Below are 13,718 nucleotides of genomic sequence, written 5' to 3'. Positions count from 1 at the left end.
CCTCAGTAAGTGTGGCTGTGGTATAATAGCATCCAGCCTACTGTTGGAGGGGAAGGAGTCCAGTCAAGGTAAACATCCCCAATACCTATCCAACAACAGTCCAGGTGGTGTTGATTAGTCCTATGTCAGTATATACATACAACAAATATCTGTAGCTTTTTACCTAACCCCACCAACCAGGCCAATTCAATTCATAGTCAGGGTAGGGGTTAACAAGTACAGACCCCCCTCCACCCTCTGGGCCAGGGCAAACAAAAAAAGTGAAGTCAATGTATCACTTCTCATAGTGCCTGCCCGCCAGAGCAAAAATACTTTGTACAGTCACTGTAGCCTTTCACATTGGACCAAGGCAAGCCCAAAAAATACCTGGTATGCTCACTTCTGCCCTTTATCGTAGGGCTTAGGCCAGGGCAAACTTAATCTACCTGGTAGTCACCGTAGCGCTTTATCATAAGGCCAAGGTGGGAGCAAAATACCTTGTATAATGACTTTTGTCATAGGGCCAAGGCCTGCGCAAAACTATCTGATACAGTCTTTACAGTCCTTTATTAAAAGCATGGGCCAGGGCAAAAATATCTGGTATAGTCATTGTGTACAGTCATTTCTGCCTTTTATCATAGGGTCTAGGCAAAAATACCTACTACATGTACAGACACTTAACCCTTTACCTTAGGGCCTAGGTCAGGGCAAAATGAAATACCTGGCTACTGTGTACAGTAACTACCACCCGTTATCATAGGGTCGGGGCAAAAAAACCTCCTGCATGTACATAAACCCCAAATCTTTACCCTAGGGCCTAGGTCAGGGCAAAACAAATTACTGTTTACAGTAACTACCCAATCCTTAATGTTTTAGGGACAGGGCCTGGGCGGGGAAACTTTGTACAGACAGTCCGGTCGTTTATGTTATAGGGCCAGGGTCTGGGCGAGGAAAACTTTGTACAGACAGTCCAGTCCTTAGGGCCAAGGCCTGGGCAGGGAAACTTTGTACAGACAGACCAGTCATTTATAGTATAGGGCCAGGGCCTGGGCAGAGAAAATTTGTACAGACAGTCCAGTCGTTTATGTTATAGGGCCAGGGCCTGGGCAGGGAAACTTTGTACAGACAGTCCGGTCATTTATATTATAGGGCCAAGGCCTGGGCAGGGAAACTTTGTACAGACAGACCGGTCATTTATATTATAGGGCCAGGGCCAGGGCCAGGGCCAGGGCCAAGGCAGGGAAAACTTTGTACAGACAGTCCAGTCCTTAGGGCCAAGGCCTGGGCAGGGAAACTTTGTACAGACAGACCAGTCATTTATAGTATAGGGCCAGGGCCTGGGCAGGGAAACTTTGTACACATACTCCAGTCCTTTATGTTATAGGGCCAGGGTCTGGGCGGGGGAAAATTTGTACAGACAGTCCAGTCATTTATAGTATAGGGCCAGGGCCTAGGCGAGGAAAACTTTGTACACATACTCCAGTCCTTTATGTTATAGGGCCAGGGTCTTGACAGGGAAACTTTGTACAGACAGACTGGTCATTTATAGTATAGGGCCAGGGCCTAGGCGAGGAAAACTTTGTACACATACTCCAGTCCTTTATCTTATAGGGCCAGAAGAAAAATAGTCCTGTACAACCATGTTTGCACATTACAATAAGACAACAGCAAAGATTGAGAAAGCACAGTTGATTAAGCCCAGCCAAGGCAAAGGTCTACTTTACACAGTCTATCATAAAATCAAGGAGTTCTTTATTGTGGGTTATGTAAACTTATTAACAGAATGACATATTGTGTATTCAACCTGAAGTTTAAAGATATAAACAACCTGCCAAAAATGCACTATGTTTTGACCTAAGGAATTCCATCTTGTACTCAGTCAACCAATGATGTAAATATTACATGGCATTACCTATCCCATAACTAACAGACACGGACATCATCTAGCACCCCCTCAGTTTGGCTGACTGGAGTCTGTCAACATTATAGGGGGGGCACAGGAAATGGTCCAGACCTGTCCACTCTGTTATTCTGACCACAATGACCATTCAGACAGGGCTACATTAGCCTATACCTGTTGTTATCAACATTAATCTGTGTCCAGACTGACCCCTGCACAGGAAATGGTGTTATTTAATGGTCAACTAACATCATATATGTTACTAATTAGCCACTGTATGAAGCTACTGCTAAGCTGGCTAGGGCCAATTTCTATCAATTATAAATAGCAAGTTGTCCAGAGAGATTAAATGTTAAGTTGATTATAGCCAGACAAAAATAGCTGTGTGTTCCACCAACATACAAGAAAATAGAAAGTGTAGTTTTTCTTGGTACCTTTTTTATTACAGGGCTGTATTATGAAAAGAAATATGACAATGCTAATTAATTAATCCTTATTTGGAAAATTATAACTGATACAAATACACAGTCCATGTGAGTTGAAGACTGAATTTCCACTGAACAACCAGATCTTATGTGCGTTACTGGTACTGCTGTCAATCACATTTCACGTAGGATCTATTTTTGAGTTAATATGTGAGAAGAGTGAATCACAAATATGTTTTCGAATAACAAATAATTTTAGGAGTCTTGCAGAGTCCATAACTCTAATAGCTCATCATTCGCGAATTAAATCATGTCTAGATCAGCATTCTCATCATTCGCGAATTAAATCATGTCTAGATCAGCATTTGGTCAATCATGTGGTCGCAAATATGTCAGAACAGGTACCTTTGCAAAATTAAGTTTTCACAAAATCTAAGTGATTTACAGTATATGTACTACACATGTATTATATAGAGTACTAATTAACATAAGACATCTCCAAACACATGTACAATATTGCTAAACTCTATGAAAGTGACTTAAACATGGCGAATTGTGTGTAATGATTTGCAAGATAAAATCTGGCTCATGGGCTAAAAAAGGCCTGGATTTCATAATCTAACAAAGAAGGAAGCTATTTTTGAATACACTAAATGTCTAAAATTAGGCTGTAATCACTTAAAAGACTGAAAAACTTCATCTTTGAATTTGGAAACGTCTTCATGAGATTGTCAATAATCAGTAACCAATCCTGGAGGGACATCAATTTGATTACAATAACGAACTCAGCGTTGCACATGTAATTGAAAACAAGGCTGACCATTAATGTCAGACGAGGTATTTCTGGATTTCAAAGCTCATTGTTTTGTAACATTGATGTTTGTCTGGCCATAAAACTCAAGGAAAATTAACTTCAATCAAGGTAGAGAAAGGAAATGTATATTTATGCCTCAGTTTTACAACAGTAATAACAGGAAGTTAAGACACAAAGGAGTCCTACCGGTCTAAACATGTACAGCTTCTCTGTATCAACAGCTTCCATTTACATGAGCAACTACAGATATTACATAAAAGTCAATTCTAAAACACAGGCAAGCAAAACATTAGTTTACCGTGTATAATTTTTTACTGTTTTGATAAACATCTTCGGAATCCTAATAAACCAAAATAGCAAACACAAACTTGTTTTTTTTATGTATTCAGGTTTCCTGTTTCTTTTGTAAAATACAACATCGAAGTTTCTTATAAGAAATCTGTTACATTCTGTTTATCTAATGACTGATATAGGATACTGTTATTGTGTATTATAACAACAGAAAATAGCCTGATACAAGTTGACATTCATTTAAATCCTTGATTTCGACACATGGTTTTATACTACAGGAATGCTGTAAATCTTTCATTTTGAGAGACTCTCTCAGATAAACATTTATTAAAATTACTAAATTAACCTTGATGGGATACGTTGATAATCAATGTCAGTGAGATGTGTAACACTCCCTGAGTTTGTAATATACATTCTACTGATTATTTGGCAGGAGCTTTGGAAGATCCATCATCCTCCAAGTTTCTGGATTGGAGATACCATCCCTGGAAAGCCGTAATGTCCCCTCCCTCGCCCAGATGTTAGATTGGACATACATGATCCAGGATGTTTATAATTCTTTCAGAGGCCCACATGAGATAATTTCATTGCTGATATTGCTTCTGCGTAAAATGGAGTTTTGGGATATTGATGCTAAAGATGGATAGAAATGACACGGAAATGTAAAAACATTAAGTGTGTTGGTTTCATAAAACTAAAAATCTTAACAGCAAGTGATAAATAGTCTGAAGTTTCTCTCTTTTTTATTTATTTTATTTTGATGTACAAGAGAATGAAAGAAGTCAACATTTAGAAATTTATCAGAAACATTTTGAACTAAAAAAATTCTGACACATATCTCAATAAGTTTTAAGCAAAATAAAAAACTCACAATGTTGAGAATGTAGCGTAATGTTTGGTTAAGGTGTGTTCTAGGAACCTGTCAACACTGTGACATTAACTATTTTATAAACATACCAAGGGAAATAACTCTATGAGATAATTACCGCTGACACCACAATATTCCTACTTCAATATATCTTCCTGGCATATTTAATCAACATATCCAAACAATCTGCCAAAACTTAAACCAGGCATTTTGTGTATACATTTGAGAGAGTCACTTGAAACACAATATATATTTTATCAGATCATGATTTTTTTTTTTCAACGACAAAATTGGGAGAAAAAAAAACCAGCTTAAAATTATCTTCCAAGCCCTCAGCTGGAAGTGGGTAGAACAACTGTTTATAAACATGTACCCAGAATTAACCATAGTAACAATAAATATGTAGGTCTGTGTGTTTCCTCGCAACAGTTCCTCAATGTGTCACAGGCCCTTCAATAACAAAACATTCCCAACATCAGTGATTACCTGTACGGCATTAAGATCAGATAAACGGGTGATTATAAACCTTGTCTACACATCAGTACACCCATTGTGCAGCAGTGCAGGTCTGTTGTTAGTCACCAACATCTACATGTAACCGTTATGTAATGCACAGCAGTCTCAACAGGTTGTTTCCATCTGCCAGGACCAGTCACAGCACTTATCGCATACTTCAGAGCACATCTTGAAACCTCCTTTGTTTTTTCTCTCGGGCACATCTCCATCATTGTAACTTACTTCCTATATAATCTGGAGGTATGATTCCAATAGATCTGATTTGGTAATTAAGAACTCATCTGTTAACAGTGTCTGATAATGTGGTTGACTTTTTCCTTCCCACCATTAATGTGATATTGTTTGGTAATTTATGACCATGACAGCTGCATCACTGAGCTTCCTCAGTGTTATATTTAGATCTGTTACATACCAATATGAAAACTTATGGAGAAATGACATAGAGATGTCTATTACACATTTAGTCTTTGTGTTAAGTCTTTGTGTCCCAATCTTAACTTTATTTTACAACTTGTAAACAGCAACAGATAAGTCGAGCATAGAACATCATAGGGGTACTTTAGAGTATTCCTAGTATAAGGAGTGTCTAGTGTAAGGAGTTTACTTATAGTCCCCTTTTTACTGTATCAGTATATGTCTAGTGTAAGGAGTTTACTTATAGTCCCCTTTTTACTGTATCAGTATATGTCTAGTGTAAGGAGTTTACTTATAGTCCCCTTTTTACTGTATCAGTATATGTCTAGTGTTAGGAGTATACTTGTAGTCCCCGTTTTACTGTATCAGTATATGTCTAGTGTTAGGAGTATACTTGTAGTCCCCTTTTTACTGTATCAGTATATGTCTAGTGTTAGGAGTATACTTGCAGTCCCCTTTTTACTGTATCAGTATATGTCTAGTGTTAGGAGTATACTTGTAGTCCCCGTTTTACTGTATCAGTATATGTCTAGTGTTAGGAGTATACTTGCAGTCCCCTTTTTACTGTATCAGTATATGTCTAGTGTTAGGAGTATACTTGCAGTCCCCTTTTTACTGTATCAGTATATGTCTAGTGTTAGGAGTATACTTGTAGTTCCCGTTTTACTGTATCAGTATATGTCTAGTGTTAGGAGTATACTTGTAGTCCCCGTTTTACTGTATCAGTATATGTCTAGTGTTAGGAGTATACTTGTAGTCCCCATTTTACTGTATCAGTATATGTCTAGTGTGAGAAGTATACTTATAGTCCCCATTTTACTGTATCAGTATATGTCTAGTGTGAGGAGTATACTTGTAGTCCCCATTTTACTGTATCAGTATATGTCTAGTGTTAGGAGTATACTTGTAGTCCCCATTTTACTGTATCAGTATATGTCTAGTGTGAGAAGTATACTTATAGTCCCCATTTTACTGTATCAGTATATGTCTAGTGTTAGGAGTATACTTGCAGTCCCCTTTTTACTGTATCAGTATATGTCTAGTGTTAGGAGTATACTTGTAGTCCCCGTTTTACTGTATCAGTATATGTCTAGTGTTAGGAGTATACTTGTAGTCCCCACTTTACTGTATCAGTATATGTCTAGTGTGAGGAGTATACTTATAGTCCCCATTTTACTGTATCAGTATATGTCTAGTGTGAGGAGCGTTCTTGCAGTCCCCTTTTTACTGTATCAGTATATGTCTAGTGTAAGGAGTATACTTGTGGTCCTCATTTTACTGTATCAGTATATGTCTAGTGTAAGGAGTATACTTGTAGTCCCCGTTTTACTGTATCAGTATATGTCTAGTGTAAGGAGTATACTTGTAGTCCCCGTTTTACTGTATCAGTATATGTCTAGTGTTAGGAGTTTACTTGTAGTCCCCGTTTTACTGTATCAGTATATGTCTTGTGTTAGGAGTATACTTGTGGTCCTCATTTTACTGTATCAGTATATGTCTAGTGTGAGAAGTATCAGTATATGTCTAGTGTTAGGAGTATACTTGTAGTCCCCATTTTACTGTATCAGTATATGTCTAGTGTTAGGAGTATACTTGTGGTCCTCATTTTACTGTATCAGTATATGTCTAGTGTTAGGAGTATACTTGTAGTCCCCATTTTACTGTATCAGTATATGTCTAGTGTTTGGAGTATACTTGTGGTCCTCATTTTACTGTATCAGTATATGTCTAGTGTTAGGAGTATACTTGTAGTCCCCATTTTACTGTATCAGTATATGTCTAGTGTGAGGAGTGTGGTTATAGTCCCCATTTTACTGTATCAGCTAGTATATGTCCATTATTGTACTGTATGTTATAATCAAGGATTTGATTTACTAAAATATAACATACATATATATATATGGTTTCATTACCGATGCCCACCATTACACCTATAATGCTAACAGCATAGAAATTCATCTTTTGCACAGGAAATCTCACTTTAATTTCAATTATGTTATTGCATGAAAGTTTCAGTATTTTTCTAAATTTGGGATTTGATATCAATTCATGAAACATAGTTTTAAACTTGTGATATGTTACCCAAATAATGACTAATTATAAAAGAATGGAAATTTGTAATATATCAGTAAGAAATATCTAAAACATTCTATATTATTTGTATCATATAATTAGAATTCACAGACCATGAAAACCATATAATTTATATCAGTATTGTTTTTAATTGATACAGATAAGAACTGCATCAGACCCACATTCCAATAAAGTACTGAACAACTGCCATATCTACTGTAAAACATACAATGACAGCACATTTTTTAATATCCCTATCTAATTAAATAATTAGTTCTATCAGAATACACTACTAATTTACTGAATGTATCGTGAGTAGAAACACTGAAATTTAAACGAAAACTGTTATTTAATCAGTCTGTCAATTTAAGTATTTTCATGTTGAAGTCTGATACTGACGGTGCCAAGGAGGTCATATGTTGCCTGACAGAGACCGTGAGGAGGTCATATGTTGCCTGACAGAGACCGTGAGGAGGTCATATGTTGTCTGACAGAGACTGTGAGGTGGTCATATGTTGCCTGACAGAGACCCTGAGGAGGTCATATGTTGTCTGACAGAGACCGTGAGGTGGTCATATGTTGCCTGACAGAGACTGTGAGGTCATATGCTGCCTGACAGAGACCCTGAGAAGGTCATATGTTGTCTGACAGAGACCCTGAGGAGGTCATATGTTGCCTGACAGAGACTGTGAGGAGGTCATATGTTGCCTGACAGAGACCCTGAGAAGGTCATATGTTGTCTGACAGAGACCCAGAGGTCATATGTTGTCTGACAGAGACCCTGAGAAGGTCATACGCTGCCTAACAGTGGCCATGAGAAGGTCATATGTTGTCTGACAGAGACCGTGAGGAGGTCATATGTTGCCTGCCAGAGACCGTGAGGAGGTCATATGTTGTCTGACAGAGACCGTGAGGAGGTCATATGTTGCCTGACAGAGACCCTGAGGAGGTCATATGCTGCCTGACAGAGACTGTGAGGAGGTCATATGTTGCCTGACAGCGGCCATGAGGAGGTCATACGTTGCCTGACAGAGACTGTGAGGAGGTCATATGCTGCCTGACAGAGACCCTGAGGAGGTCATACGCTGCCTGACAGAGACTGTGAGGAGGTCATATGTTGCCTGACAGCGGCCATGAGGAGGTCATACGTTGCCTGACAGAGACTGTGAGGAGGTCATATGCTGCCTGACAGAGACCGTGAGGAGGTCATATGCTGCCTGACAGAGACTGTGAGGAGGTCATATGTTGCCTGACAGCGGCCATGAGGAGGTCATACGTTGCCTGACAGAGACTGTGAGGAGGTCATATGCTGCCTGACAGAGACTGTGAGGAGGTCATATGTTGCCTGACAGCGGCCATGAGGAGGTCATACGTTGCCTGACAGAGACTGTGAGGAGGTCATATGCTGCCTGACAGAGACCGTGAGGAGGTCATACGCTGCCTGACAGAGACTGTGAGGAGGTCATACGTTGCCTGACAGAGACCGTGAGGAGGTCATATGCTGCCTGACAGAGACCGTGAGGAGGTCATATGCTCCCTGACAGAGACCGTGAGGAGGTCATACGCTGCCTGACAGAGACCGTGAGGAGGTCATACGCTGCCTGACAGAGACCGTGAGGAGGTCATACGCTGCCTGACAGAGACCCTGCAGGTTGTAGATTCACTGCCAACAGTAATAACATTGAATACCTTGGTGAAGTTCTACACAATTTGCTACTGACCCTGTGCCAAGCTCTAGATGTGCCAAAACTCTGGGTGAATTAACCCTGATCTTGACATCAGTACATCAGGTTAAATAATGAAGTAATCACACTGAATATTTTCAAGTATACAATTTGTATGAGTAATGAGATGTAAAACAGAAATGTTTTCAGTTACTGTTATATTCGGATAATGTTGACTATGCCATTTTGAAGTGATGACTTTTCCAAACAATCATTATGTAGACTTACTAAATATACAAGCAAATGTAATTCAAGATTGTGGAACTTATCAGAGTTTTACATAAGACACAGATGAAACCTTCACAAAGAAATACCAAAAGCCTTCAAACAATACAATCACACCTTTTACACTCTCAATATTACTGCCAGCAGCAACATGTATGGAAGGCAAACGTTTTAAATATGTAGAACAATAACATTATATCAAGATTTCCCTGAATAGTTTCTAGATATATCCAACATTTTTACAAATTCAATGTTGATTTAATCACAAGGATTAAAATTGAATTCCTGACAAGGACTATTTATAGTTCTTTTATTCTATTTTTGGCAACTATCCTAAATGTTGTAAATCAATTTCAGAAAACTGTTTTTATCAGACCTTTTCTTCTCCTGGTACAAAGAATGTCTACGTAACTTGATATGCTAGGCGACACATTACGAGCAGAACTCTTTGCCTGCAAAATGTCTGTAACACGCCTTTATCCAGCTTCTACCCATGTACACTCTTAATATATTGACTGATTTATTTTTTCAATTCTTGTAAAGCATGAACACTCTTGCTCTTTTGCAATTAAATACATTTGTTAACAATTCATCAGGGAATAATAATCTGATACATTTGTTTTCTCAGGGACGTCATGTCAGTTACTGATAAACAGGGACGTCATGTCAGTTACTGATAAACAGGTACGTCATGTCAGGTACTAATAAACAGTGACGTCATGTCAGGTACTGATAAACAGGGACATCATGTCTGATACTGATAAACAGGGACGTCACTTCAGGTACCGATAAACAGGGACATCACGTCATGTACTGATGAACAGGGACGTCACATCAGGTACTGATAAACAGGGACGTCACTTCAGGTACTGATAAACAGGGATGTCATGTCAGTTACTAATAAACAGGGACGTCATGTCAGGTACTAATAAACAGGGATGTCATGTCAGTTACTAATAAACAGGGACGTCATGCCAGGTACTGATAAACAGGGACGTCATGTCAGGTACTGATAAACAGGGACGTCATGTCAGGTACTGATAAACAGGGACGTCATGTCAGGTACTGATAAACAGGGACATCACTTCAGGTACTGATAAACAGGGACGTCATGTCAGGTACTGATAAACAGGGACGTCACTTCAGGTACTGATAAACAGGGACGTCACGTCAGGTACTGATAAAGAGGGACGTCATGTCAGGTACTGATAAACAGGGACGTCACATCAGGTACTGATGAACAGGGACGTCACGTCAGGTACTGATAAACAGGGACGTCATGTCATGTACTGATAAACAGGGATGTCAGGTACTGAATCAAAATGCAGCTCAGGAAAATACAACTAAATATTATGATGAACCTTGAAAGGCAAACTTCTGACAAAAGTTAACACCTGTGGGACGGATGAATAGACAACGCCATACCATAATACTCCCATCACATTTGGATTATATGCACATAAAAAGACAATGGCAACAGTACAATTGTCCTTACTAAGTTTCCATTGGATATAATGCTGCAATAGGAAATATTACTGGGTTCTAGGATTTAAAATAAATTGATCAGCAAGAAATCATACCCAAAGAACACTTAGCAAGACAGGTTATTTGCTATATAGTAAATACTGTTGACCTTTTGAATACTAGCTTCCACTTAGATCAACACTACCAAATGGCGTTTCAATACTTCTTTCCTCCATGAGGTTTATCAATGGTTAAATGTCAACCTGCTGCAGTGTCTATCACAGGCATATTAAAATCAAATGACATTTTATACCTGTTGGACCACAGGTGAAATGTTAAATTTACATAGTTATTTCTACATTTCCTAGAATAATAGCTTCTTCAAGATTTGCCAGATGTACAAACACTGATGATTGCTGTGGATAGCAGTACTGTCTATACCAGTGGTTTTAGAGGATTCGATGCACTAAAAATGCCGACTGTGCTGTCCTAAATGAGCATCTAAACATATTGTTTGTCTTATGGAATTTTGGAAGGTGTAGTTTTACAAGATGTTTGTCATAAATCATGTTTTATAAGTATTGTCAGACTTAGTAGCTGTGGGAAGGTCAGACAGTTGTCTAAAGGTTATTATCCTCCAGACCTGTGACAGATGTAGCTTCTGTATGTATCAGTTGTGTTACAAACCATGAGATTCTTAATAAAATTTCTTTTGAAAACAATAGATATTTCACCATTAAAATGTATTTGTGTACTTAGTGTATGTATGTATTATAGTCAAGGTACACAGTTGTTGTTAAACAGTGAACATGTGTTAGGTCGGGTGGTCAAAGTGGATACATAGGTGAGAGGTCAAACCAAGTCGTGTAGGGATGGGGTACGTGTCAATGCATGCGATACAGGTGATATACAATTATTATTAAGTGTTATAAACGTGTTATCAGTGTTTTGTCATCATTCGAGTCTTGACTGTCAAACACTCTACACAATTTTAAATTTTTGTAGTGTTATTACTATTAATTAATTATCTTCTTTACTAGATAGGTACTGTACTGGAGAGGTTAAATAGATTACCTATTGTTACTAGATAGGTACCGTACTGGACAGGTTAAATAGATTACCTATTGTTACTAGATAGGTACCGTACTGGAGAGGTTAAATAGATTACCTATTGTTACTAGATAGGTACGGTACTGGACAGGTTAAATAGATTACCTATTGTTACTAGATAGGTACCGTACTGGACAGGTTAAATAGATTACCTATTGTTACTAGATAGGTACCGTACTGGACAGGTTAAATAGATTACCTATTGTTACTAGATAGGTACGGTACTGGACAGGTTAAATAGATTACCTATTGTTACTAGATAGGTACCGTACTGGACAGGTTAAATAGATTACCTATTGTTACTAGATAGGTACCGTACTGGACAGGTTAAATAGATTACCTATTGTTACTAGATAGGTACCGTACTGGAGAGGTTAGATAGATTACCTATTGTTACTAGATAGGTACTGTACTGGACAGGTTAAATAGATTACCTGTTGTTACTAGATAGGTACCGTACTGGACAGGTTAAATAGATTACCTATTGTTACTAGATAGGTACCGTACTGGACAGGTTAAATAGATTACCTATTGTTACTAGATAGGTACCGTACTGGAGAGGTTAAATAGATTACCTGTTGTTACTAGATAGGTACTGTACTGGACAGGTTAAATAGATTACCTGTTGTTACTAGATAGGTACCGTACTGGACAGGTTAAATAGATTACCTATTGTTACTAGATAGGTACCGTACTGGAGAGGTTAAATAGATTACCTATTGTTACTAGATAGGTACCGTACTGGACAGGTTAAATAGATTACCTATTGTTACTAGATAAGTACTGTACTGGAGAGGTTAAATAGATTACCTATTGTTACTAGATAGGTACCGTACTATTGTAGCAAAAACATAAATGCAAAATAAGGTAGCTCCAAGATAAGTAAAAGTATGTACCACATAGAAATTGGAATTCCTGAAGGGAAGTATTTAATAAACCAATGAAGAAAATCTGTATGATTTCTGCCAATGTGATTGGTTCATATACAAAGCTGTTTGACCAGTGAAATTTAGTTTTACAAGAGGATATAAACAGATCTATTGCAGTGTGTATGGATGAGTTTACTTAATATCTGTCCCAGTTGAATAAACTTTGTTCAGTAGACATTACACCTGGTTAAGTTAAATACCCTCCTGGGAAATAGTAGTAAGTCAGCTTGTGGATCTATAACTCTATAAAAATACAGGTAAAAGTTACACATGAATGAAACTTTTTTTTACTAATAATTTTGAAGAAAAAACAAATTCACAATGAAGAAAACAAATGATATCAGCAAAAATATGTTACATACAGTCTGCATAATAGGACATATTTTTTCTAAGTACAAAAACTTGTCAGCATAATTCTATGTAAAAGTAGCAATTCTTCATTGTTAAAATCTTTAATGCAAGAACCTGTTTTTGCTCATGTGGTAATTCAAGTGATTACTAGTAACTTGAGTTTAATGAGAAGCATGTGTTTCTTCACTGATATTATGAGAGAAACAATTGTTTGGCCTTCCCCTATTGGTAGCCTGTATCCAATGGTTTACTTCCTGTAACTGGTGCCAGGTATATAGTCCCACACAGGGTCTCCACCTACCATCGGTCTGTTACCGGTGCCAGGTATAGTCCCACACACGGTCCCCACCTACCATAGGATTGTTACCGGTGCCAGGTATAGTCCCACACAGGGTCTCCACCTACCATAGGATTGTTACCGGTGCCAGGTAAAACTCCCACACACGGTCCCCACCTACCATAGGATTGTTACCGGTGCCAGGTATAGTCCCACACACGGTCCCCACCTACCATAGGATTGTTACCGGTGCCAGGTAAAACTCCCACACACGGTCCCCACCTACCATAGGATTGTTACCGGTGCCAGGTATAGTCCCAAACACGGTCCCCACCTACCATAGGATTGTTACCGGTGC

The 13,718-nt window shown here is 38.4% G+C and overlaps 1 protein-coding gene across 1 annotated transcript in view; it reads right to left on the bottom strand.

The window, feature by feature from the left end:
- Positions 1 to 13,718, bottom strand: part of LOC117325541 (myocardin-related transcription factor B-like) — a 131,938-nt gene that overhangs the window by 57,796 nt on the left and 60,424 nt on the right. The gene's annotated exons all lie outside the window — the stretch shown is intronic.

Source organism: Pecten maximus, chromosome 1 (genome assembly GCF_902652985.1).
Source record: "Pecten maximus chromosome 1, xPecMax1.1, whole genome shotgun sequence".
NCBI lineage: Eukaryota > Metazoa > Mollusca > Bivalvia > Pectinida > Pectinidae > Pecten > Pecten maximus.
The sequence above is the reverse complement of the archived record's forward strand: the minus strand, read 5'-3'. Positions and strand labels throughout refer to the sequence as shown.